This window comes from Copadichromis virginalis, linkage group LG7 (genome assembly GCF_057382275.1).
Source record: "Copadichromis virginalis isolate Kocher_CV1m ecotype Utaka linkage group LG7, C_Virginalis_male_GT1.1, whole genome shotgun sequence".
Classification (NCBI taxonomy): domain Eukaryota; kingdom Metazoa; phylum Chordata; class Actinopteri; order Cichliformes; family Cichlidae; genus Copadichromis; species Copadichromis virginalis.
In genome coordinates this window covers 9,689,742-9,714,004 of record NC_140624.1, presented here as the reverse complement: position 1 = coordinate 9,714,004, position 24,263 = coordinate 9,689,742, and the positions used below count along the sequence as shown (strand labels likewise).

General features: G+C 39.3%; 1 protein-coding gene across 1 annotated transcript in view; it reads right to left on the bottom strand.

The window, feature by feature from the left end:
* The window catches only part of shank3a (SH3 and multiple ankyrin repeat domains 3a), a 255,418-nt gene extending 238,412 nt beyond the window's left edge, over positions 1-17,006 (bottom strand). The window contains exons 1-2 of the mRNA XM_085461600.1: positions 16,732-17,006; positions 10,937-11,011 (exon numbers count right to left, since the gene is read on the bottom strand). The gene's annotated coding sequence lies outside the window, so the exon portion shown is untranslated. The remainder of the gene's footprint in view (positions 1-10,936; positions 11,012-16,731) is intronic.
* Between the last annotated feature and the right edge of the window lie 7,257 nt (positions 17,007-24,263).

Below are 24,263 nucleotides of genomic sequence, written 5' to 3'. Positions count from 1 at the left end.
CTCCCCATGTTCTACCACATGTGAACCATAATTTCCCACACAAGATCCAAACAATCTGCTACCAACTACCCCATACCAGACATAACAGGACCCATAATAGGTCTCATAGCATAGACATGAAACCTCTGTTTTGCCACCACAAGGGTAACCTATACAATATATTACTAATATATTACAGTAATGTAATATCTGTGGTGATAAGTTAATCAGTGTAACATTTGCTTGTCTGCTTACCAAGTTTGGGGTTCTCTGTATAGATCTTCTGTTCTGCCAGTGCTCTGTTTGGATTTCTTTTCCATGCCCACTTTCTCAGTCTAAACCATTTAATATTCCCAAAAAAACAAAAAAAAAACAAAAAACGTTTGAAGAGGACTTTGAGTGATTTCTTGGAAAAGTCACAAGCATACAGAGACACATAGGCAAAGGCTGGACTGAATACTCTCATTGGAACTTCAGCAGCATTGTTTGATTTGTTGCGATGGTGACAAATACATTGGAAAAGAGCCCGGGAGAGAAATGAGATTTTTGTGGGAAATGTTTAATCTCTTTCACATGTGGTGCCAGATGTCACTACACTACACACACACACACACACACACACACACACACACACACACACACACACACACACCTGTGTATCCAATTCTTATGAGGACACTGCATTGACTTATCTTAATTTTGTGAAAACGCGGTAGTCCTTTTAAAACGTGATTAATTTTTATGGACTTTAGTCCACATTAAAAAAAAGAAACATTCCTTGAGTAACACAAGGCGTGTACTACATGAGTAACACCTTGACCATGCAGACACACAAAGAGAACAGGAAGTCGAATGGAAATCGTTTCAAATCGTTGTGATTGAACAGGGAATGATTTATTACCCACCCATCCTTGCTTGTGTAAAAAGGTGACTTCTTGTAACTCAACAAATACAAGCTCACATGAAGTCATGTAGTGCCAACTGAAATTTGATTGACATTTCCTAAGCGTCTCCAGAACATACAAACAAAGCAAGCCTTCAGCAATGTCGACCAGCACATTCAATAACAGCCACGCAATCACAGAGAGACGCAAGCGCAATGACACGAGAGTCCTAGATGATAAGTAGGGTGACAGACAGGGCAAAGGACGCTTTTTGTACCCGGACGTCCTTTGAGAATAAAGGAGAAAGAGAGGGAAATTTGTCAAAGGAATATTTCTGAACCAAAATGTGCTCTTGGACAAGAGAAGCTTTTGTTTTTCAGCCTGAAAAGAAGAGGTGTTAAGCTCCAATTATAGGAACGTGGCTAAGTTGGATTAAAATTTTTATTTTTCGTCGCTCTAAATACTGTACTTTGGTAGAATTTTGGGGGTTAATTGTGCCAGGCTTTTCATTTTTGGTGACTGCATTTATGTGACAGTTAGCAGACTTGCATTTTTGCTACCTTTGTAACTGATATGAATACTTTTTTCACCATTGGAAAATAGTGGCAGAAGAGTAAATCAAAAACAGCTTTGTGTTGGAATCAGAACAGGTGCTGTTTCAATGTGTTAAGCTACAAAAAATATGCTGGAGGGGCGTTAAAGTAAAGAGGCTATTACTTTGAGCTTCTACACACCTGTAAACCTTAGCGACTGCGTCTTACTCGATTCTGGTGAAATCATGTTGACAAAATGTGCCAGGTAACAAACAAAAACAGATGTTTTAACACCTGTCAAAGTCAGTAGTAGTTCTCGCTGCAGTATCACATTTTGCCACGATGAACAAACATGTACACACAAACTAACTAAAGGTCATAACAACAGCTACACTACCACAAGTTGAAAAACAACCTAAATACCTAATGTAGCTTCATATGATGTGATCCGGATATATACTGTATGCTGTGTATATGTGCGTGTGTGTGTGGGTGGGTGTATTTGTTCATTTATCCCCTCGGTTGTCTATGGCAGAATCCCTATCTGAATCTTCACGCTGGTGAATAAGCTCATTAAAGTCATCACTCCTAGCAGTCCAGCTAATCAAAGACTACCAATTACTATCCACAATACAAAGCCTGCACTCATATAAAATGGACATGTAGTTCTGCTTCATATCCTTTCAACCAGGGATTGCCAGACTGTGGAGCTAGGCACTGATGAGCCTAACGGGACCCTGATTTACTTCACTGGCCTTTAATGATGGAACAGATGAAGTAATAGTTGAAAGCTTTTCCATTATCGTCATGATAAATAATACATAAATGATGTCAATAAGCATTGAGTATTGACAGTCAGTCGTGCACTTGTGGCAAACACGTGTATTCATACACATTAATTAAGTGCCACACATGCTCAAAATATTACTATAAAAGACCAATGCAGCAGGAGAGACAATACCTCAAGGTCTCTCTTCCTCTCTTTCTCTGTCTTTCTTTTGCTTCTTGCTGCAGAGCTTTCACCAGGTCGCTATGGTAACTTGGGTTTCCTGCCAAGATCACTTCCAATGCACCAGATCTGACATTCCTCCTTTCTCCATTTCCTCTTTTTCCCCTCCCTGTCCATCACTCTGCCTTTTCTTCGTCTTCTCACCGCTCTATGATTCACCTGGTTGTCGCAGAGTGACAGTCGTATAAGTAATCCACCTCAAACTCCTGCTGACATCAGTTGAACTCAGGTATCCCTCAATAGTCATTTCACTCACCTGTCTCACAAAAATGGATCAGTTGGTTGCGTGTATTCTGTTTAATAAACTCCACATAGATTAAATAAAATCCTTTGGTGGACAATTCTGCAATATCTTGTACCTGAACACATACCCGTATTCACTTGTGAGAAATTCTAACTACTAATGGACTTTATCTACAGATAAAGTAACATGTACGCTTCTGTTTCTCAACTCATAAAAACCACAACAAACAGATGTGTGCATCCCTTTAGGAGTTTAATTACCTGTGTTAATCGGTGTAATTGTGTTAGATGTTTTGGGAGTAGAAGTCTAATCAAAGTGAGATTATTAAAGCATTTCTCTTCACTGGTTTTCCAGGGTAAAGACTTCTCAAGGGTCCTGACTCCAACAGGGAAATCAAACTCCTTGTCCCTTGTTTCCCTCGAAACCAAGTGACCTTAATGTCAGTGACTGTGTTGCAACAGAGTACAATAACTTCTAGTTGCTTCACAACTTCAGTTCATGAAACTCAGAAAACTGGCCTTTTTAAACTGAAATAAAAGGTCTGGCATTATAGATTCCTTGTCTATTTTTGACCACTTAAAGTGCTTTATACTACTATTCATCATCTTTCAGTTGTTCCCTTATTCACATGGGGTCACCACAATGGATGGATCCAGATATTTGATCTGATACATATTATTATGGTGGATGCTATTCCCAACACAAGCTTTCCGGGTGTGTGTCTCCTCCCACTCTCAAACTGAGAATCTTTTGCATTTTGGGTGACCCACTGCTTTACACTATTATAGTCACCTAGTCACACAAACCGTAAACTATCCAAAAGATGGGCATAGTTTATAGGTCTAAAAAAATAATCTCTTAAACTTGAGTTCTTATGCATGGGCAGCAGAGGAAGACTGGTAGTAAAAAAAGACTTTACCTCTCACTTGAGAAGTAAAATGCAAAAATGCTCAATCTGAAACATCATGGTGTTAGGATGCCTGGGTTGTTGACCCAGGGTTTTGAGTTTATTATATTATTTATCATTTCTAGTCTTTGGTTTCTTTGTTAGAGTTCTGTCTTATGGTTTATGTCTCTGTGTAATCCTTAGTTGCTATATCCCCGTGTCCAGTCAGTGTCTGTGTCTGCCCTGGTCCCACGTCTCTGTTCCCTCTGTTGTAGTGCCTGCCTGTGAGTCTGTGTCTGTAAGCTCAGTCTGTGTTATGTTTCCTGTTTTACTTTGAAAGTCCATGTCTCATGTAAATGCATCTGGTTTTGCTTCCTTTGTCTTGTTAGGCCTGATTTGCCCCAGCTGTGTTTCCCTCCTGTTGCCCATTCCCTGATTGCTCCCTCCCTGTGTTTCAGTTTGTCGGTGTCGCGATCTACCCTTATCTTGCTGTGTGGTCTGTTTGTGTAAAGTTTACCTTGGAGTCTTAGTTTTGCTACCCTTTTGAGTTCATGTTCTGCCTCCGAGTGTCTGCACATTGGGTCCTCCTACTACCACTCCTGCCTTCACACAGCCTTCACATAATAAATGGTGGTTGCAAACATCGTTTTTTTATACAGTCCAAGTAGCAAAAACACTCACAAGTATTTTGCTCACGGACACTTAGATATGCAGACAGGACATCGATCCACCCCCACACTACCTCCTGATCAATAGCCACCCTTAAGTGGAAAAGGAGATGAGTGTTTTGTATTTATTACATTTTGCAGTTGTTGATATACTATAGAAAAAAAACTGTTAATACATGAGGGAGAAATTATTTTAGTAAAGCTGCTGCTCTGAAAAGTAAAGCCCTTGAGAGTTTTTTCTTTAAAATTTAATAAGAAGAAATGTTTTACGAACTCAAAATACACTCAAAAAATTTCTCAAAACAGCTTAACCATGAATATTACTATCAAATTCATCATGTATTTGGACAAAGAGGTAAACACTACAAGGAAGTGTACAAAATAAAAGACAAACCAAACACACAACCCATTACCAAATGTTGGACATTTACATATTTGCTTTGGTTTAAAACAAAAGATCTCTGTGTCTCTCAAAAATCACATCACCAATTATAATTTGTCCTAAGTCTAAAACTTCTGACAGCAGGAAGTTTTCAGTGGCCTTGGTGTTCTGACCTCGATGTCCAGGGCTGTCACTTAGTAACAAATGCAGCACAGGACATTCAGAGGACAGAATCAGACTGAGGGACACACTTAATAAAAGACACAGTAAGCGCTGACCTACACATGCACCAAAACTTTTGAAGGAACAGCTGTTCTGCAACTATGTGCTGAGGTCAACAGGCTGACAGACTAACTGAATGCATAGATGCATGCATGTGAGCATAAGGATAAGGCTAATATACAATAGCAGAGCCACTATAAGTATATTGCCTTATAACCTGAATTCTGTTTCATAACCTTTACCCTGTGGGAGACCATTTTGCTAATGAGAACTGCAAAAAAACCCACCTTATATGCAATTACTTTTCTAGGTTTTCTAAGGGAGCATGGCGACTTTACAAGGACAAGCCCTCTCTCTCCATCTGTCCTTTTCCACTGCTTCTATTCTGTCTCATTTTTTCTTTCCCCCCCTCTCCCCCATAGACACACCAAGTGTGCTGTTAAGCACTAATTACTCCTCCTATCAGCCTTCCTAGTTTGGTGCTGTTGAGCCACTGAGAGACAGTGATCTGCTGCCTCTATAGGGATTATCTGGACCTCTGCCTGGCTATAGATGAGAGAGTATGAGACCTCTGCCTACCAATGTCTGTCCAGTGGCCACTTCTGGCAGAACAGAGACAGACAATGAAGGCACAACTTGGGCCCAGATCTGATAAAGAGAAATACAACTGAGATATGTGACAGAGACAGATTAATCAGGGAGGTAGGGCTGTGTTTGCCCTGCCCAAATATAGATTTCAGAATCTAAAGCTAAGCAGCTGTCAGTTGTGCATTACCCTGTTATCAGTGTATAAATGTAAAAATGGACTTACTGATCTCAAGGTCACTGAAAAGACAAATGCATGGAGAAAATGTTCTAAAAATTAAAAACTGTTCAAAAACAGGATGTGAAAGGAATTAAGGCAAATCTATATTAATGAACAGCCAACTCCCAGAGCTACGTCAGACTTACGTATATCACCCTATGAGACATGACTAAGTGTCATATGTTGTTTTTATTTCTTTTTGCAGAAAAAACTTTGTGCAGCCCCCACCCTAAAAAAAGAGAAAAGAAATCCAACTGGAAGGCCAGAAGAGCAGTAATGAGTTTCTCTGTTTTCTTTGTTTTTGGCCAACAGCTGAATCGTGATCAGAGTGAGCGTGCTACCAAGGCACAGACTGTAGAAAACTGCAAAGATGAGACACATTTTCCAACTCTATGCAAAGGGCAAGACTTCAAAGGCAAACACCCAGGACTCAGCTTCAACACTGTTAATTAAGTAAGATCATTTCATATGAACAAAACACAATAATTCAGTCAGAAACAGTCTGCAATCATCAAATTCCTATTACTGATTTTCTTCCATTTGTAATGGCTAGGCATTGTTAATACTGTTGATATTGAAGGTGTAACAACCGTATTGTTTTATGTGCCCCCCTGTTGTTCTCTGTAATTGGATTTACTTCATTCCCAGTTTGTTTGTGTGCACAATCATGCACGACTGTTGTCTGTCTGCCTATTCCTTTGTCTGTTTCTATGGGTACCTGGCTTTGTGTGTCCTTTCCTTCCAGCATATTCGGTGTCTGTCTGTCTATCACTCCATCCTGTTTCTATGTATGGAAACCTCAGGAGCAGAAGCTGCGAGATTCTCAGAGAACTTGTCCAAAATCTCTGCAGTATGTAAATTGCAGCCTCTCAATCAATGTCCAACTGTGCTTTTTTTTTTTTTTTCATTTCTGAGCCCAACCACACTGAGGCCCGTGACTTCTTTCTGCCTGTAAACAGCAGGTTGGAGCTGCTACTGAGCCTTCCATCGGCTCCATGATAGCTCAGGCTAATGTTCCAGCTCTCACTGATTATAATTGAGCTATTTAATTATGTTAACTAGTGGGGCTTTTAATAAGGGGGCATCAGGTTGATGAAAAATTCGACCATCTGAAAACAAGAGCAGTTATTCTGTGTATAAAGCTTTGCTGAGACTTCAACCCTACACAGACACACTAGGCCATGGTGTACAGAGTCAAAGATGATACATGTGACACAAAAAAAGCAAGCCTGTAAACATTAAAACATGAGCTGTCAAAGTAAGATTAATTTCATTCATGCCTGTGGTTAAACAAGCAGTCAAGTTTAGCACTGAAGAACTCCAGATGTGTGGGTTATTTCCTTTTAACTTGACAAACCAGTCAGGGACATATAGCCACTTATCACCCGAAAAGGCAGACCAACAACTGCTCACAGTATGCAACCTGCAGATCAGATGTTTCAGTGCTAATTACTGTGAGAAACTTGAGAACAACCTAGAAGCAAACACTAGGTAAATAGCAGGGCCGCCAACTGGGTTGCACAGATATTTCACTGAACAACTGCTGTGGCACAACGATGTGTGAAATGCCGCTGCATACTGCACAAAGGTGATAGAGTCTATTTGCCTAAGGTGTAACTTCTGTTCTGCTGGTGTCATAGTGGAGAGTGAAATCATCACAAAAATTGTTGCTCTGTTGTCAGGAGATACACTGGAGTTAAGCACCAGTTACCCCAATGCCCCACAGAGGTGTTTCCATAGGTCAGGGGTCTCGAACTCCAGTCCTCGAGGGCCACTGTCCTTAGCAAGACTCTGTAGAACTTGACTGCCTGCTGAGGTGGCAATTCAGCCATTTGATTCATGTTACAGCAGCTCATAAGAGAATGAACATGGTGCAATAAAAGTACTTTTAGAAGTACATTTTTCTAAACACTTACATTTAGTTAAATTTACTTGAGTAGGGTTAGTGGTTGCCACCTCAGAATGCAGTCAAGTTCTATACTCTTGCTAATGACATACTAATTTTATTCAGGTGTGTTGCAACAGGGATGCATGGAAAAGTTTCAGGACACCAGCCCTTAAGGACTGGAGTTTGAGACCCCTGCCATAGGTGGATGTCACACAGGAGACTAACAGAAAGGCCCCAGTGGTGGAAGTGTAGCAGAAAGAAGAGCCTGACATGTTGACCAACTACCTGTTTTTTTCACACAGCTATCCTCAACTTACTGTATTTATAATTATTATCCTTCTTCTTTTAGGCTCCGATGAACCTTGTATCTTTATATCAGTTCTACAACACGGTTCATGCAAGAGTTCTATGACTGAGAACATTGCATTCAATTAACGGAGGCAAGAGTTACCAGAGAAAAAGCAAAACGTTTACGCCTCTATTCCAGTGCGATGATCTGAGGGAAATTAAATGATGTGGCCGTTGCAAGAGAATTACATTAGAAAACAATCAATGGGTTTATTAAGCCTCTTGTTCTATTGATCACTTGCACGATTAATAGATGTAAACAAACTTCTCATCTACCAACAGTAGCATTCATCAATCACGTGTGCGAAATATTGAATGAGTACGTCTACCACATTCAATCAATAGTAACACTGCTGTTACATGCAACAGTAACAGAGGGCTGCTAAATGAAAAAGTTAAAAAATTCATGGAGGTAAAAAATCAACTCACGTTTCACGTTAATCTTACACTGCTTGCACTTGCATATGTGTTGCTGGTGGTCTTCAATTTTTGGTTGTCCCTTGAAGGTCTAGACAAAAAGCAATTAGTTATCTGCTTCCCTGGTTAAATGATAAAATTATTGGCTCGAGAATCTTACATGTGAAAAAACTCCAAACAGTAGATTTATTAACTCCATGTGAAAAAGCTGCAAAAGCTCAGGGGATCTTATTTCAGCAAGCTTTCTGTAAGTCTCAGTATTTCCAAGTTATTATTTTTTGCAGATGCCATCTCTTAAATGCCTCCCCGTAGGACATCCCTGTTTTAATACTGTTTCAGAACTGTTTTTCAAATTTTGTTGCTGACAAGATAAATATCATCAATATTTCAGTCATTATTCCCTGCGCGGGTATCGATAGAGCTAATCCTGCTTAACAAGTTCACACTCCTCTCTCTGATCACCTCAGTGGAACGTGTCATAACCACTGTCTCATTTACTTTGTTAAACAGGTTCTGGTTACTGTCAGACCCTGGCCTTAGCTGGCTATTGTCAGTGAATCGCTCACCTTTGGAAATACTGTTAACACTTTCGGGCCTGTACTACAAACTGGATCTGGATCCATATCAGCAGTAGTATATTAACAATTTCAATGTTACTTCCTGGCTCTAATTTTTTGAGTAGTTCTAAATCTACCTCCCCCCCTCACCAAAGAATCTCTCTTAAGGGCACTAAATATTATTTCTGTGCCATAACAGATGGCAGATATTGACATTTTTATTATCTTGGTTCTTGACTCAACCTTTTAAAAAGTAGACTCGATGATTAACATTCATCTATCTGTGCTCTCTACTGGTTTAAACATCCATCTAACTCAAATGTGAATTTGTTTTAGATTTTTTAAATCAATGACTTAATTACTGCAATTCTTGCGACACTTGGTTTCATCAAGAAGCAATAAAGATCATCCAACTTGTTGCAGTCTGTCTTCTTACTATAAGACCAAGCCCGGGGGGCTCATGACGCCAGCGCTGGCCTCTCTAAAGTTACTTAAAAGACTCTGTATAGTGGGTACAAGTCTTCTGGATCTTCTACAGTCTCTTATGTTGATTAAGTGGTGCCTTTTATTTTTTTCAGCTTTAACACAATAATATTTATTTGCACTCAAACCTGGGAAATGTTTTATTTTTTAACATTAGAGCAACGTTTTAATTTTGTATATTTTATTGGGGTTCTCGGGGCATTGTGCTTTTTTATTATGTTTGGTACTTCCATTTGCTTCCACTTATCACAAATTCACACCTATGGGCAATTTAGATTGACCAATTAACCTATCCCCACTACTGCATGTTTTTGGACTGTGGGAGGAAGCCGGAGTACCCGGGGAGAACCCACGCAAACACGGGGAGAACATGCAAACTCCACACAGAAAGACCCCAGCCTGATGGTGGAATTGAACTCAGGACCTTCTTGCTGTGCAGCAACAGTGCTAACCACCGTGCCACCGTGCCTTTTCTAACTTGTTTGAAAAAAATTTTGAGAAAGACATAAGACATGCAGAAGAGTTGGTTTTACTTGTCCACATTAGGGTCATTCTGATGTTAAATGTTAAATCAGTCCTAGAAGAAGGAGAGACAGAGGGCAAACAAAAGTGAAAGAGATGAAGAGACAAAATGACAGTGAAAATGAGAGAAACAGGAAAGCCTGTGGCAAAGTCACCACTGTCATTAGAGTGAAGATCACATCAGCAGGAGTGGTGAACCAGGGAGCACAGGCACCGAACACCTCAGAACAGAGCCGAGGGGATCTAATGTGACCTTTATGAATTAGCCAGTCACAACTTACATGACCCTGCACAAGTAAGACAATAAACCAATAGTGTCACTGTGATGACTAAGAGACGTAAGGGAATCCAAGTATTTTTGCATTATGTGATATGTGTTACACAATAAATAAAGAGAAAAGAGCAATAACCTCAAAATGGGATCAAATGTATTAACTATGTTTTTTCCTTTAGACAAGATGTCAACCCAGCTTTTATATAAATGCTCTCATGTTATCATCAAGCACTTTTTATAAAGATGCAGAATTCACGTTGAGATCAGTGACTCCAAGCTGCCCACTCCTTAAGGCACTGACATAACACCAAACTTCCACATCTCCTCCAACATGCTTCACAGCGGCTATGACAGTCTTCTCCAGAAAAACATCTTGCATGTGTGCAAAAACATCCCTTCTGTTACTGTCGCCAAATAAACGTTTCGTCGATCTATACAGAGCACACGATTCCAAAAGGCCCAGTTTCAACAAATGTTTATTGGCAAAGTGTAGTTTTATTCTAATGCTCTTTTTAGACAGCTCGTTCTCTTCTCCCGGTCATTTTTAAAAAATCTCCTTTTAAACATGCCTACAGGCACTTTGTCACAACTGCAAGCGTTGTGACAAGAAGTAGATCATTTCACAGACTTTCTAAAAACCTTTGTTTTGTACCACACTGCTTGCTCTTCTGTTGAATTTACTGGACTGAGATGCCCTTTTTGTTGCAGATTTTCCTTGTAGTGAAATTTTATACAGTTAAAATTGAAATCCCTTCATAGACTCAAAGTTTTTTTTTCTTAAGAACTCAGAGACCCGTTCAGAAATTACAGTCTTCAAGAGAACAGCAGATCCTACCTGTCAAAGGTCTAAATAACAGAGCGTTGTCACTCCCTCATGTGGTTTTCATCCCTGGGAAACCATCTAGAAGCCCTGTATGGATGTGAATTTGAGATAAATTTAGTGGTGGCACTTATTTTATCCAACACGAGTATTTATTTTTCAATTAAAATGTGAATAAAAATGTGAAACATAACTTTATCTGCATTGCTTCAAGCATGCTGGGGAAAGTCAATAATGTTTTTTCACTGCATTGTAGGTAAAGAATAGAATAGAATAGAATAATCCTTTAATTGTCCCACAAGGGGAAATTTGGTTGTAACAGCAGCCAAAAAGACACATACACAAACGAAGAGTACACAGGATACAGAACAGAAACATACACAATTTTTCTTACATATTTACATTAAGGACAAGTTAAAGTAAAGTATAATGATAAGAGTATAACAGTGGTATTATAGTAGTTATTTTTATTAAGAGATTAAATGCAGATTTTTAAAAAAAAAATTTTATTAAGCATTTTTAGATTCTTTAAGTTTTTCCTTTTACTTCAGTAAATGATCTGTAAACTCTTTAAATTGTATCAATGAATATATCATAATGTGCTGCTATTTATCTGCAATCTGAATGGTAATGAAATCACAAAACACAGCTGTTGGATACTATCTAAGTGCAAACCATATTTCTATAAAAAAAACCAACTAATTCATTTGTGAATCTATGTATACCTGTGGATAGCCTAATAAACTACTGTGTTGTTGCTTGTTGCTGCCCTTTCATTGTTGCCCAAAGCCTTTAAGAATAATCTGCTGTCAACACAGATACACACGGGAACAGTAATGAACCACAATTTCATTGACCTCTGTCTTTTCTTTGTACTTCTTCTATTCATGCAGTAGCAAAATTAAATGAGATATAGGAGAGATGCAGCAGATACACGGTCCCTAAAAGTGTCAGATTACTGTAAGTCTTGCCCCAAAGTCCCGACCTTATCCTAGTCAACTGTTGTTAAAGACAAACCATCAGTCATTCTTCGAGCCTCCTACAGGCATTGTTCTGCAGGAAGGGATGAAGGAGAGGCATCTACAGAATTTGTTTTGTCTACAGAGAGAAACTCGGTGTCAGATTGGGAGAAATTATTCTTTGTAAAGTCTAATTGCCTGTTGTTGAGCTGAAACAACAACTGCTATATTCATGGCACTAAAATCTTCTCCGGAGGAGAGTAATTTTGTTATATTGCTCGCCCATCCAATATTTCTCCAACATGTATTTGCGTTTTTTTGGTTGGTTGTTTTTTGAGTATATAATCGTGTTTGAACTAAATACAATAAAGTACTGCAAACTACTAGTTGTAAGGGTACTGATGGAAGTTGAGCTCCAGTCAGAGGAATGTTGGTACAATAAATGAATGACCCCAATTCAACAAGAGTCATTTCAGTCATAATTCCTGAACTCTGATTCTGTTGTCTGTGTGTGTGTGTGTGTGTGTGCGCGTGCGCTCGCGTACGTGCGCATTTGCATGTGTGTGCATGAATGCATATTTGTATAACACACTAGGGTATGATAATTTTCTTAATCATGGCAGGATTCTCATAGGAAGAGACTCTAATATAACCAATTATTCAGCCTCCTGGCGTTGATGATAGCAGATATTAGTTTAGGTGGCAACAAAAGCTGAAAAGGCATTTTGTGTGTACATGCTGTGTATGAAGTTATTGAATACATAACTGCACAACACTGAACACTAAGTAATGACCTTTAGAGTTTCTGTTAGGAGAATGTTTTGATAGACAAGCTTTCCTCTGAAATTTTTACACCCAAACAAGTTAATGGAACTGAAATATATATATGTTGAAATAATAGAAATATCAACAATGAAAATATACTTAGTTATGGCTCAATCTTATATCTTGTCCTTGTGTATTACGCCCACATTTCTGGGCAAACACACTGGGGACGACCCTCTAAATTCTTTGGTATTGTTATCATGGATCCTGTTTCTTTTACGTTTGTTTTTAAATGCCAGACATTTTCTGTGTGCAGATGGCTTTAAGCATTCTGAGTAACATCTTGTTGGTCTGCTGTGAGATTTAACAAGCTGTCCGCAGGCTTGCTATGACCACAGAGATAGAGAGTCATTAGTTTTTCTCTGCCTGTATTTCTTCAGTTCTTCAGGGAAAATGACATTAGCATTCCTCCCTGCGACTGAGAGAGAGTCAAAAGAGCATCTGACTCTTTTCTGCTGGTATCACATCCTCTATCACTCATCCCTGAAGGCCCTCAGTATAACTTTGCCATTGGTTGACCTGACTGACATTCATTAGGGTCATCACAAACACAGAGGTCCTCGGCTTTATTTTAGTGCTGGGTCAAAGCTGACACTCAGGAAGCAGTAAGACTTCTGGTATTTTCAGGGCACGCAGATGTACAGATCTAAAGGGTTTTGATCACCTTCATGACTGCACCAGCACCCTGAGAGGCTTTTTTGCAGATACAGAGAGATGAATATAATATGATATGACTCAGTCACTCGTTTCTGTGCAAGAGCAGGAAAACAGACTGGCAGGCATCTGGGACCTGTAAAATATAATTATAAAACTCTTCAGATTTCAAATTTGGCCCTACGTTTGACAAATTTCTGAAAGTGGTGCTAGATTAAGTTTTAATTGTCCAGCGTTAGTATGGATATTACACTCTAGGATTTAAAAGTACTACCCTAGAAACTTTTTTTAGGCGACTGACAGTAAACACAACTCAGGAGAACTTTGATTGTCTGATGGTCTTTTGTCCGACAGCGAGAGCATTTGGAGAGAAATCAAATCCTTCCTGTGGTAACAGCATCTTAGTTCTCTAAATATTTCCACTTGCCGGAGAGAAATATACAAAAAAATAATTGGGGGGATAAAAGAGAACATATTCTACTGCAGACTTTTTTTTTTTAAGACAGAGTGAAGCCTTCTGTTTCCCAGTCTGTATGCTTAGCATAAGGAAAGCTAATTGTCTCCTGAGCTTCATACATACTCAAGGCAAGAAAGCAAACAAGCGTCATTTATCCTGTTGTATAACGTTTATATCTATATTTCACTTATTTTCTTATGGTGTCCACTGAAAAGGACATCTGAGTATACCTGATGTCTTTGCACATTGTAGTTAGTTAATGCTGGTTGCATTAAAAGGATGTGCATGCTGTTAAGAGTGGCTAGACTGACTTACTCACAAGAAAAAAAAATGAATAAAATAAACAGCTTTAAGCCATTACTCTTAGCTTGTTGCACTTTATTCAGGGAGGTGTTTTCATTACCGTCTGATTTTTAAAAAAAAGAACCACAAACATGGTGTAATGCAGGCATGAGGGAATTCGATGTAGGTGCAAGGGATAAGAAGATGAGAGAAGGTAAGGGTATATCTCTGCACCATAACATTTAGTTCTGCTTTACTTTGTCACTCAGTGCCTGTCTCCATGTGCCTGAGTGGTCCCAGCATCCCCAAAACCTACATTTTCCAGCTCTGTTATAGCAGTAACATCCTCATGCTCTCATCTGTGACAATGTTCCCCACTAATAGGCACAGAGTGACATCTGTGTGTTATACTGTAGGTGCACCTGCAGCCTTGTGCCTGCGTGATCGACCTCTGCGCTCCACCCTGCACTCCTACTAATTGAAACAGATGGAGCGGTTGCGAAGGTGAGGAGGAGCCCTAAGGGCAGCAGTGATGAAAGAAGAAAAGATGTACAGAGAGCATGTTTATCAGGGCAATCAGGAAGGGATGCACTGAGGGCCCACTCACTCTTTTAATGTATGTTAGCAAAGTCTGTTTACCACCTGTGGCTTCCTGGCTTTGTACAGCGTCAGTCAGCTGACCAAGCTCTCACATTTGCTACTACAGCATATAAAACATTTTAATTTCGCTTCTTTTTATTGTGTGTCAGTTTAGTTTTGGAAATATAGAAACATCACTCTCTGTTTGTTTATACACCACTACTCAGTTTAATCATTAGCAGTTATTAAGTCTGTGTCTCTCTCCTATAGTTTGCCTTTTGTCCTGTCTCTCCCTGCTTCCTTCCCTTTGTCCTATCGCCCAGCCTATTGCAACAAGTGGAGATTTCTTCCTGTTATTAGGGAGTTTTTTCTTCCCACTGTCGCCAATGCTTGAAGGCTGTGTGATTGTTGGGGTTTCTTTCGATTACAGTGGGGTCTTTATCTTACAATATAAAGTACCTCGAGGTGACTGTTGTTGTGAAGTGGTGCTATATGAATAAATTTAAATTGAATTGAAGTGAATGATTTACAGCTCTTCTGGAGATATTTGAACTGCTGTTTATTCTTCAGCCTACCAGTCTATGAAACAAGCAAATTCTACTTTTCCCAACTCTTATTTCATATTTATTTTCTACCTTCTCACTTCAGCAGCTCACTTCTGCTGTTCACAGTCAGTTATCACAGAAAAGGTTGTAAACTCCAAGCAAAAAAACCCCAAAATGCCAGAATCCACACCTGATTTCTAAGAGTACATTCAAGTGTTCAAGTCTAGATTTCTTGGACACTTAAACCAACAAGCAATGGATTTGAGCTGAGGATCATCTGCAACATATTGTTTCCTTGCAGTTTGTTCCTCTTTTCTCTATTACTGTCCCTGTCAAAATAAAAGTAAAAAATGCCCTAAAATAAACCACATAAAATAGATTAAGTCAATAAATAAAACAATGCCTGCCTTTGGCAAAATGGAATAACATCATAAAATGCTAAATAATAATAATGGGATTTACATAGATATACCTCTACAGCGCTATATTTAATACACACACACATATCCAGCATGAAATTACATCTCAGTAAAGCACCGTGTTCTTTAATTCAGTTATATGCTGATTCATGTGCAATTATAGTTAATATTTACCAGTATTTACAAAAAATTGGGAAATGTATGACCTGCTGAGGAAGGGATTATCTCCATTTCCTGCAGTGTAATGATGATCCACTGGAGGAGAGCTAAAATACTGTTTGTAGATTTTTATAGTTTTTTAAAACTCATAATCAAATGTGACACAAACAATGAAAGGAATCCAAGAGGATCATTGCATTTAGTAAACTAAGGTGTATTTTAAGTATCACAAATTTAAATCCTTACTTTTAAGAACATTTTGGTTAAAATAATGTAGAAAAGACCTGGGACAGACTAGGAAGCTTTCTTTTTATTCGTTTTTCAAAGAAATCCTGGTTCTCACCCACATCCTCATGCTGCTTCTTTTCTCTGTCACTTTTTTCTGGTTTTGTTATTGTTACCACACAGCTTCCTTTATTAAATTTGTTAATTGAACATCTGAGACTTTTGTGATGAAGGATCTTGTACTGAGATATTCGGTCCTTAATAATTTTGCTGATCCCTGTTGCTTCAGATAGTTGAATAAGATTACTACTTTCCTAAAATTTTAAATTAAAAACTTTAAATCTGAATAATAATTTAGGCATATTGCTGTTCCTGAATATCAGTGTGTCAATAGGCTTTTTGAGCCTGTTATGAAACAGCAACAGCTTTTTGGTCCATTTTCAGGTTTCTAAGAAGAGGAAAAAAAAAACCTTTGGAGCGCAATTTTTAAAAAGAGGTGAAATTAATGAGGCTAATGTCATGGTGAACTGGCGATGCTAATGCCATGCATTTAAGTTTAAAAAAATATGCCAAATTAAGGGCAGTAGTGTTATGCTGCTGTAAAGAATGCAAGTCTGCTTTTAATGATGATTAATAATTATTAGTTGGTTATAATCACATATACATTAAATACAACTTCAGCGCTTTTTAATTTGTTCTGTCCTACCTCAAGAGAAGAGAGTCTCACCAACAACTTTACTTCAGAAGTGCACATGGACAAAATGGATAAAAGTGCAGAATGATGCAGTCGTGAAACACCGACCACTGAGACAAAGGACACGGTACTCTTCTGAAATACTGGATACAACGTGATTTCCTTGCAGCTTCCAGTCAGACGCTTGGGAAAAATGTGACTGCTGCTCTCAGACTGCTCTCCACTGTCTGTTCCTCTATGTATGCATGTGTGAATGTGTGTGTGTAAGGATGGAATGATGGCCTCTCTTTTGTTGTGTGAGGTAAGAGGATCCTGGTTAGTGAAACAATACCTGACCATTCAAAAGCAGATGGACTTAACTGAGTCACGAGGAGCCAGTCTAGGGCAGACCAAACACAAGCAGGAGGGGGGGGACTGAATACCTGTTCTGTGAGAAGAGGAATGAGACAAGCCTTTCAGCAACTGGCCAGTCATTAGCTACCATTGTGTGTTTGTTTGTGCATGCTGAGACAGATTCAGAGGTCCCCTTGTAGAATCTGATTGACTGATATGGCTGAGGGGGTCTGATGGAGATGAAAGTGGAATTGGAAATGGGGCAGATGGAGTGAAATGGTTCACTCTTTACCTGTATGTAAACTCTCCCTCTCTGCAGAGGTAATCCACACCTGCATTAATAATTGAGAAGTGCTCTGTGCGAGTGTGTGCCTATAAGGGATCCAGCCATTGTTTACCTGCCCTGTGCAATAAAGATCTGTACCATCTCTTCTTTTCTTTGAAAGGTAGCAAAATTGTATTACTGTGGCTGACAATTTGTCAGATTTAAATGAAAAGAACTAGGAATTACTCCAGATAATCACCATTCCCAAGGTGCAGCATTAGATCTTTGCTGGTACAATTATACATTACACACACACACAGCCCACACAGTCCTGCACACTCACTCACGCATTCACGTATGCTTACTCAACTGTCCAAATATTCCTCTCACTTCTCCACCTGAGAAGGGCAGAGGCTGTCACTCATGTCAATGAGATTTCTAGGTATTTAAAAGTCCACGAGTCAATCCACTTCAGCCACAAATTGATCTCATCTCAAATGGAGCCAAAAAGGACAATTTACATATTCATGGTTGAAACAGAACAATGCTGACTAAATCTGATGAGAGTCACCTTCAAGGAAAGCTGCTGCTGATTTCAGCTGAGCAGTGTCAAATGCTGTCCATATAGACGGAGGGTAATGAGACATCAGGCCCACATAAAACAAATGTTTTTACCCACGTGTGTCTATATTACTGGGTTCAAGTCCAGGGAATTATTTATGACAATGTGTTACTAATTCAAGCGTTACTGTGATGTGCGGAATCTACACAACTGATCTCATCATGCATTCAATGGGTGTCTTTAAATCTATTTTCCTCCTCTGTGTTTGAACTCTGATAATTTTTTTTATTGCCTTTTATTTGGCAGTGGATTTTTTTTATGAAGATCGCAAGTCTGTCTGTTTCACCAGTGTGAAACTGTTATTTTCATCAAAACAATATAGAACTGGCTTCCATATCCTATAGTAAGAAAACTATTTGTGTATCTGTGCATATGTGCACTGTATTCCCTGGAAAATACAGCAACATATATCTTTGTTAAAACAGATTTTGGTTTTGTAGATAAACAGAAGTCAAGATGAATGTAAAGTGTAGAAAAGAAAAAGATTTGTGCTACTGTACCAATGAAGTTATCTTTAACCCAAACAAAATAGTGCTGAGTGAGTGAAACGTAATTCAGTTTGACGGTTGAATTTTTCTTCAAAAAACAAAAGGAAAAAAAAGAGTGAGGTCAGTGTGGGATAAAGTCAAAATTTAAACTCTGACATTAACACCTGCATGGGGTTATTTTACTCCAGAAAGAGATCTGAGTCAGTTCACAAAATGTGAAATGGGCAACACGTTTAAAGATCTGTGAAACAAATGAAAAGCAGCTCCAGCACTGAGAGACAGAGAATGTACGCTGAAAGTCAGGGAATGGCTTTTATCGAGCGTGACAGAGAGAAATGGGATCTGGGTTTGTGGGCATTGAAGTGGTAATTGATTCAAAGCTCTAGATCTGCTTGTGGACCAACCTCAGGTGTGGGAGCTGATCTGCAACATGATAGCTTAAATTCCCATTTGACAGAGAGTGAGATTTATCTCCTTGAAGAGCCACTCCTCAAATGATGCAGATAATAGATTGACATGCAAATTCAAAGTCGAAACTATAATTAGACACTTTATATTGCTTTACTTGTTAAATTCATTTACATCTCCCTTTCCAGCTTCCCCATCAGATGAATTCCATGTGAATAATGCACTGGAAGTGGAAGCAACATTCATGAGCAGTACTGCACTTCACGGTAGTTAAAGCCAGAAAAAGTGAACTTCATTATGCAGTTGAGAAGTACTGATACCAAAATGGTACTGCTTTAACACCTGTGTATAATGTTTAGGTACACCTGGGTAGTATCGGGTTAGACCCCATTTAGCCCCCAGAACATTGTAATTCTTTATGGCACAGATTCAGGAAGGTGCTGAGAACATTCCTCAGAGTTTTTTGCCCATACTGACATGAGATTATTAGGGAGATGGTGCAGATTTGTCAGCTGCGCATCCTAGATGCAAATTAAGGATTCCACCAGATCCCAAAGGTGCTCGGTTAGGTTGAGATCTGTTGACTGTGGACGCCGTTTGAGAACAGTGAACTTGCTGTCATGTTCAAGGAACCAGTTTAAGATGGCCTAAGCTTTGTGACATGGTGTGTTAGCCTCAGTTTCCTGTTCTTAGCTGTCATGAGCGGTCTTCTGCTGTGCTAGCTCAAATACTTCAAGGTTGAACAGGATGTGCATGCATTCAGATTTTGGGTGTAACTAGTGGTTATGATGTGAATTGGTTTTGCCATCCTGTCAGTTCAAAGCAGTTTGGCCATTTTCCTCTATCGTCTGACATCATCAAGTCATTTTCACACACAGAACTCACTCACTGAATATTTTCTATTTTTCAGATGATTCGCTGTAAACTTAGCACAGGTTATGTGGGAAAATCCTAGGACCTCAGCAGACCAGCAAATATGGTACTAACATCCATACGACATGGTAGTTTTAACCATTTTGTAATGCGCTGTCATGTCATGCCATCATGCTGATTAGATATTTGTCTTAGTGACAGTTCAACTGGTGTAACAAACAAAGTAGCCAGTGAACATATATCTATATAGTACATTAAAGTTACATACAGTATTCATGTCCTGTGACCCCCAAACTGGGCAAGTGGCTCCAGTGGATCCCAGAAATCACCAAGATCTCTGCCCAAAAGAGCACAGCCTGAGGAACAGCAATGATAGTGTAAAATGCAAAACAATACAACATCATTGCTGTAGACCCTGTCAGAAAGGTCATACTTTAGAGAGGTGATGCACTGGAATGTATTATATTTCAAAGTATTTATAATCTGTTCTCCAAACATGTTAATGTGGTGCAAAACCTTTAAGTCTTTAAGCTCTTTGTGAGTTTAAAATGCCAGAGAAGGGAAAACTTAGGAGGAAAAGTTATAGTTGTTGAGAAATGCATTTAAATCACTTCAGATATCCTCATGCCGATTACAAAAACACTACACTCTCTTTATATTCTGCTTATATTCTTGCTAAAAATGTGGCCAGCTAAAGCATTATTTAAGTTAACTGTACAGAGAACACTCCATCCTGCAGTTCCCGCAAAAAATGGCATGTTTGAAGTCCTTTACTTTTTTATTTGCATATTATCTATCCACCTTTATCAGATTCTCTCTGTACCTAGAATGGGCTGTAGAGGAAGCCACATCTGCCGACAGCTGATCAAGATAAACTCTCAAATGGGAGAATAATCATTAAGTCAGCTCATGCGTTTTGCATTCATTACTGTTTGTGGCTCCACAGTCATTAGGAGTGATCTGGTCACATATTGTAACCTAGCAAAGCACTGAAGCTGCTAATGAAGGACCAACAATCTTGTTTACATCTTCCATTGAGAGATATATTCTGCTGACATCTGTCAGTGTTTGACATCATTTTCTTCTGTTTGATGAATCGAATGTGAATACGTTTAAAAATGGATTTCCGTGATGTAACATCTAAGGCAAAAGGAAGTGCACAAGAGAAGTGATCAAACATCCAGTGTTCTGTGTTACTCAGTCACAAGAAGCTGGAAAGGGAGCATACTGCATCTTTTAGGGCCCAACGTCCCAATTACGAGTGATGATAATGCAAAATTCAACTTGGAAAATGAGAGAAGTTACAATTCACTTTCAATAACGACATTTTTCATGAATATGGAAATACAGACGTGAGGGAGTGGTCTTTGGGATTACACACTCTTGGCAGATGATAATAAATTCGGACAGGGTTGTTTACAATCAAAGCACAGAGTTTTCTGTCCCTGAGGACAAGCTGAGCAAAGGCACATCTCAAGGTGAGCGGAGCTGTGGATGGAGGATCTGGAAGCTGGAACCATACACATTTTGGTTATTTATCTCATGCAACATTAATCAGATGTTTTCTGCTAAACTTTACTATGTCATATCCCCATAAATGCAGCAGAAATTCCATTTTGAGTCAATGTTATCTCGCTCTGTGAAGGCCCTGCCCTCTTGAGCCATTTCTGTGTATCTCTCAAGTCTGTTTGCCTGCATGATGAGTGCAGGGGTGATGCAGGAGTCAGCCTGGAAAAGAATAAATCACTCATGGAGGCAGCTTTGCAGTATGGCAGCAGATGACAGCCGGAGGGCAGTTTGAGGAAGGCAGTAGGCATGAAGGGCCAATCAGGCTGTCTTTCTTTATCATATTACCAGGCAGTTGTAGAGGGAATTGAGGGCAGGTCATGATTACCACCAGCCGTGTTTCTTTAGTAAGCGGAGACCACACAGAGACAGGCAGGTGTTGTTTACATCTGACTGTCATTTTGTGCGCAAGTAAGGAAAAACGACTGAGACACTCTTTTTGATTGTAAAGTAATTCCAGTAGATTTAAGTGGAAGAAAACATTTTGCTGTATATATTACAATGAGAGCTTCAGCATGTGAGCTGAGACCGTTGACAAAGGCGTGCACATATTTCCCCAGCAGGTCCTCAAACATTTATGAGTTCTTCAGCTCATGTTGCTCCATGGAGACCTGTTAGATTTCATTGCATAATTCTGTGCACTGTTCCAACCTCTATTGTACCAATGAACCTCTGTTTATTTGCCAGGATGCTTTCTATCACTGTTCCCTCAGCTAACAAGCCAGAATAACAATGACTTTTTTATCATTGAAAGTACTGTTAGATCCCCACTCACATGGTAGATTGTTACAAAATAGGCTCACACAACTGCCTTGTCTTTGTAGTACTCATGCTATTCAAGCTAACCAAAAGTGTGGTTTCCTAATTTTATTCTGACAATATCTGTAATAGTCATCATTTATCACAATAAGAAACTGCATGTGCCTTAATTTCATGATGAAAACCATGAAACAATTCTGGGTTATTTATCACAAACTCTTATTCATCAAAATCACTACATCTTCTCTCACGAACAACTTCAAAGATATTGCAATTTGTGAACTGCAAATGTATTTGCAAGATGACGAGGCGATAGAAGGCAAGGTCGTTTATAGAAATTTTGCTGTCAGAGCAGAGTGAAATCAAAGTATTGGGAGCTCTCCATGGTTCTGAAATATATATTGATCGATCTATCAAACTATCTATTGTGTAATATGATAGATTTTTTTCTTCCTGTTATTCCTCATTAAATCGGATGCATCAACTGATAGAGAAAATAATCTTTTCTCTCTCAAAATCACTTTTCAGTGGTTGAGGAAATAAGGGAAAATGTGATCCCATGGCGCCCACTGGTGTTAAAACAGTTTATCTGCACATTATATCGCAGATTTACACAGGCGGCGTGCCCAGGAACACTGCTCCACAGTCCTTCACAGTTTAACTTGCAGCCTCCGACCATTAATATTGTGTGAAATGACTTTGAACAAGGTGAAAATGAGTTTTTCATAAAAATTATTTTAGTGTTGGCTTTTATCCCACTCACCTCTGTGCTGTGCCTCCTGAAGATTCAAATAAACCGTAAGATTTTATAACATGCAGAAAATTGTAAGAGTTTCTGATTCTTAAGAAAAGAGCGCGCGAGGTGGGGAGAGGGGATAAAAAGGTATGGGGATTAGATCTCCTTGCAGGCATGAGGCTGGCTCCTCTCTCTTGTTTTTGTCCTGTGGGATGACAGCGCATGGTGGGATTCATTGTCTCCATGAGCTGTGCAGGGTTGTTTTGTACAACACCTCTGTCTGCCTGAAGCTCTTGCATCATATACACGTGCATGCCTTTTCGAAGAGCAAGTGCAAGAACACACACTTTGTTTCCACAGACTGTAAAAGATTTTTCAAGCCACACACACACACACACACACACACACACACACACACACACACACACACACACACACACACACACACACACCCTGTCATGGGACATTAATTCTGATTAGTTTTTCTTGCGGGACAATCCATTTTATATGAAGATGCCCAAATTTGAATCCCAAACAATGGACACTGCTTCGGAAACAGTCCCAGACAGCTTGGCAACTGATGCTTAGCTCATGTAGGGAGACACACACACACACACACACACACACACACACACACACACACACACACACACACACACACACACACACACACACAGAGAGAGAGAGAGAAGCACACAGAAAGAAGTGGGGGTAAGAAACTTTTTGCAGCCTCAGCTGATTCAAGCTGCTCGTTTTGTTCTGTGTTGTTTCTGACAATGGTTTTCATTTACTCGCAATAAAAGGTCAGAGCAGTCATCTTTTACTAAAATACAGTGCAAGCAGCCTGTGTAGTGCATAGACTGTCATTTGGCTCTCCTGCTTCTTCTCTGTAACTCATGGAAAACCATTAGATGGGTCTGGAAAACACCCTCAAAAATTTATTATTAGTTGTGGCAAAGGTATACCAGTCATTACTGAATATTTGCTTCTAATGATTTTTGCTGTAGGCTGTAGGTGCTCCATTAGCTCTACCAGACTAATGACTGACTCATTGTTTACCTGAGCTGAGCATGACAGCTTTACTAGATTTTTCTTTTTGTCTTAAATGTAAAAAGAACATGTTCGATGGAAGAGCAGGGGCATCACTGCCTCCCTTCCAGGGTTGTTGTTCCCTGCAGAGATCGTTAGAGTGCTCTGTGTTGGAGAAGATTAGATGAAGGGAGCTGCTGCAGCAAGGTACTGTTTTAAAATCTCCAACTGACTGTTGTTTTCTTTGTTTTTCCATCATGCAACAGCTTGTTTCTCCCTTAGTTTCCATGTGTGCATTTGTGTAGGCGTGTGTGTTAGCTGACTTTTGCTTAGTTCAGTGGGTCATGTGCTACACACATAAGCAGACAGTGACATGAATGCACACACGTACATATGTCTGCACACAGAACTAATCACTGTGGACTGTTTGATGAGTGTGAGATTGTATTAAGAAAATAGTAGTTA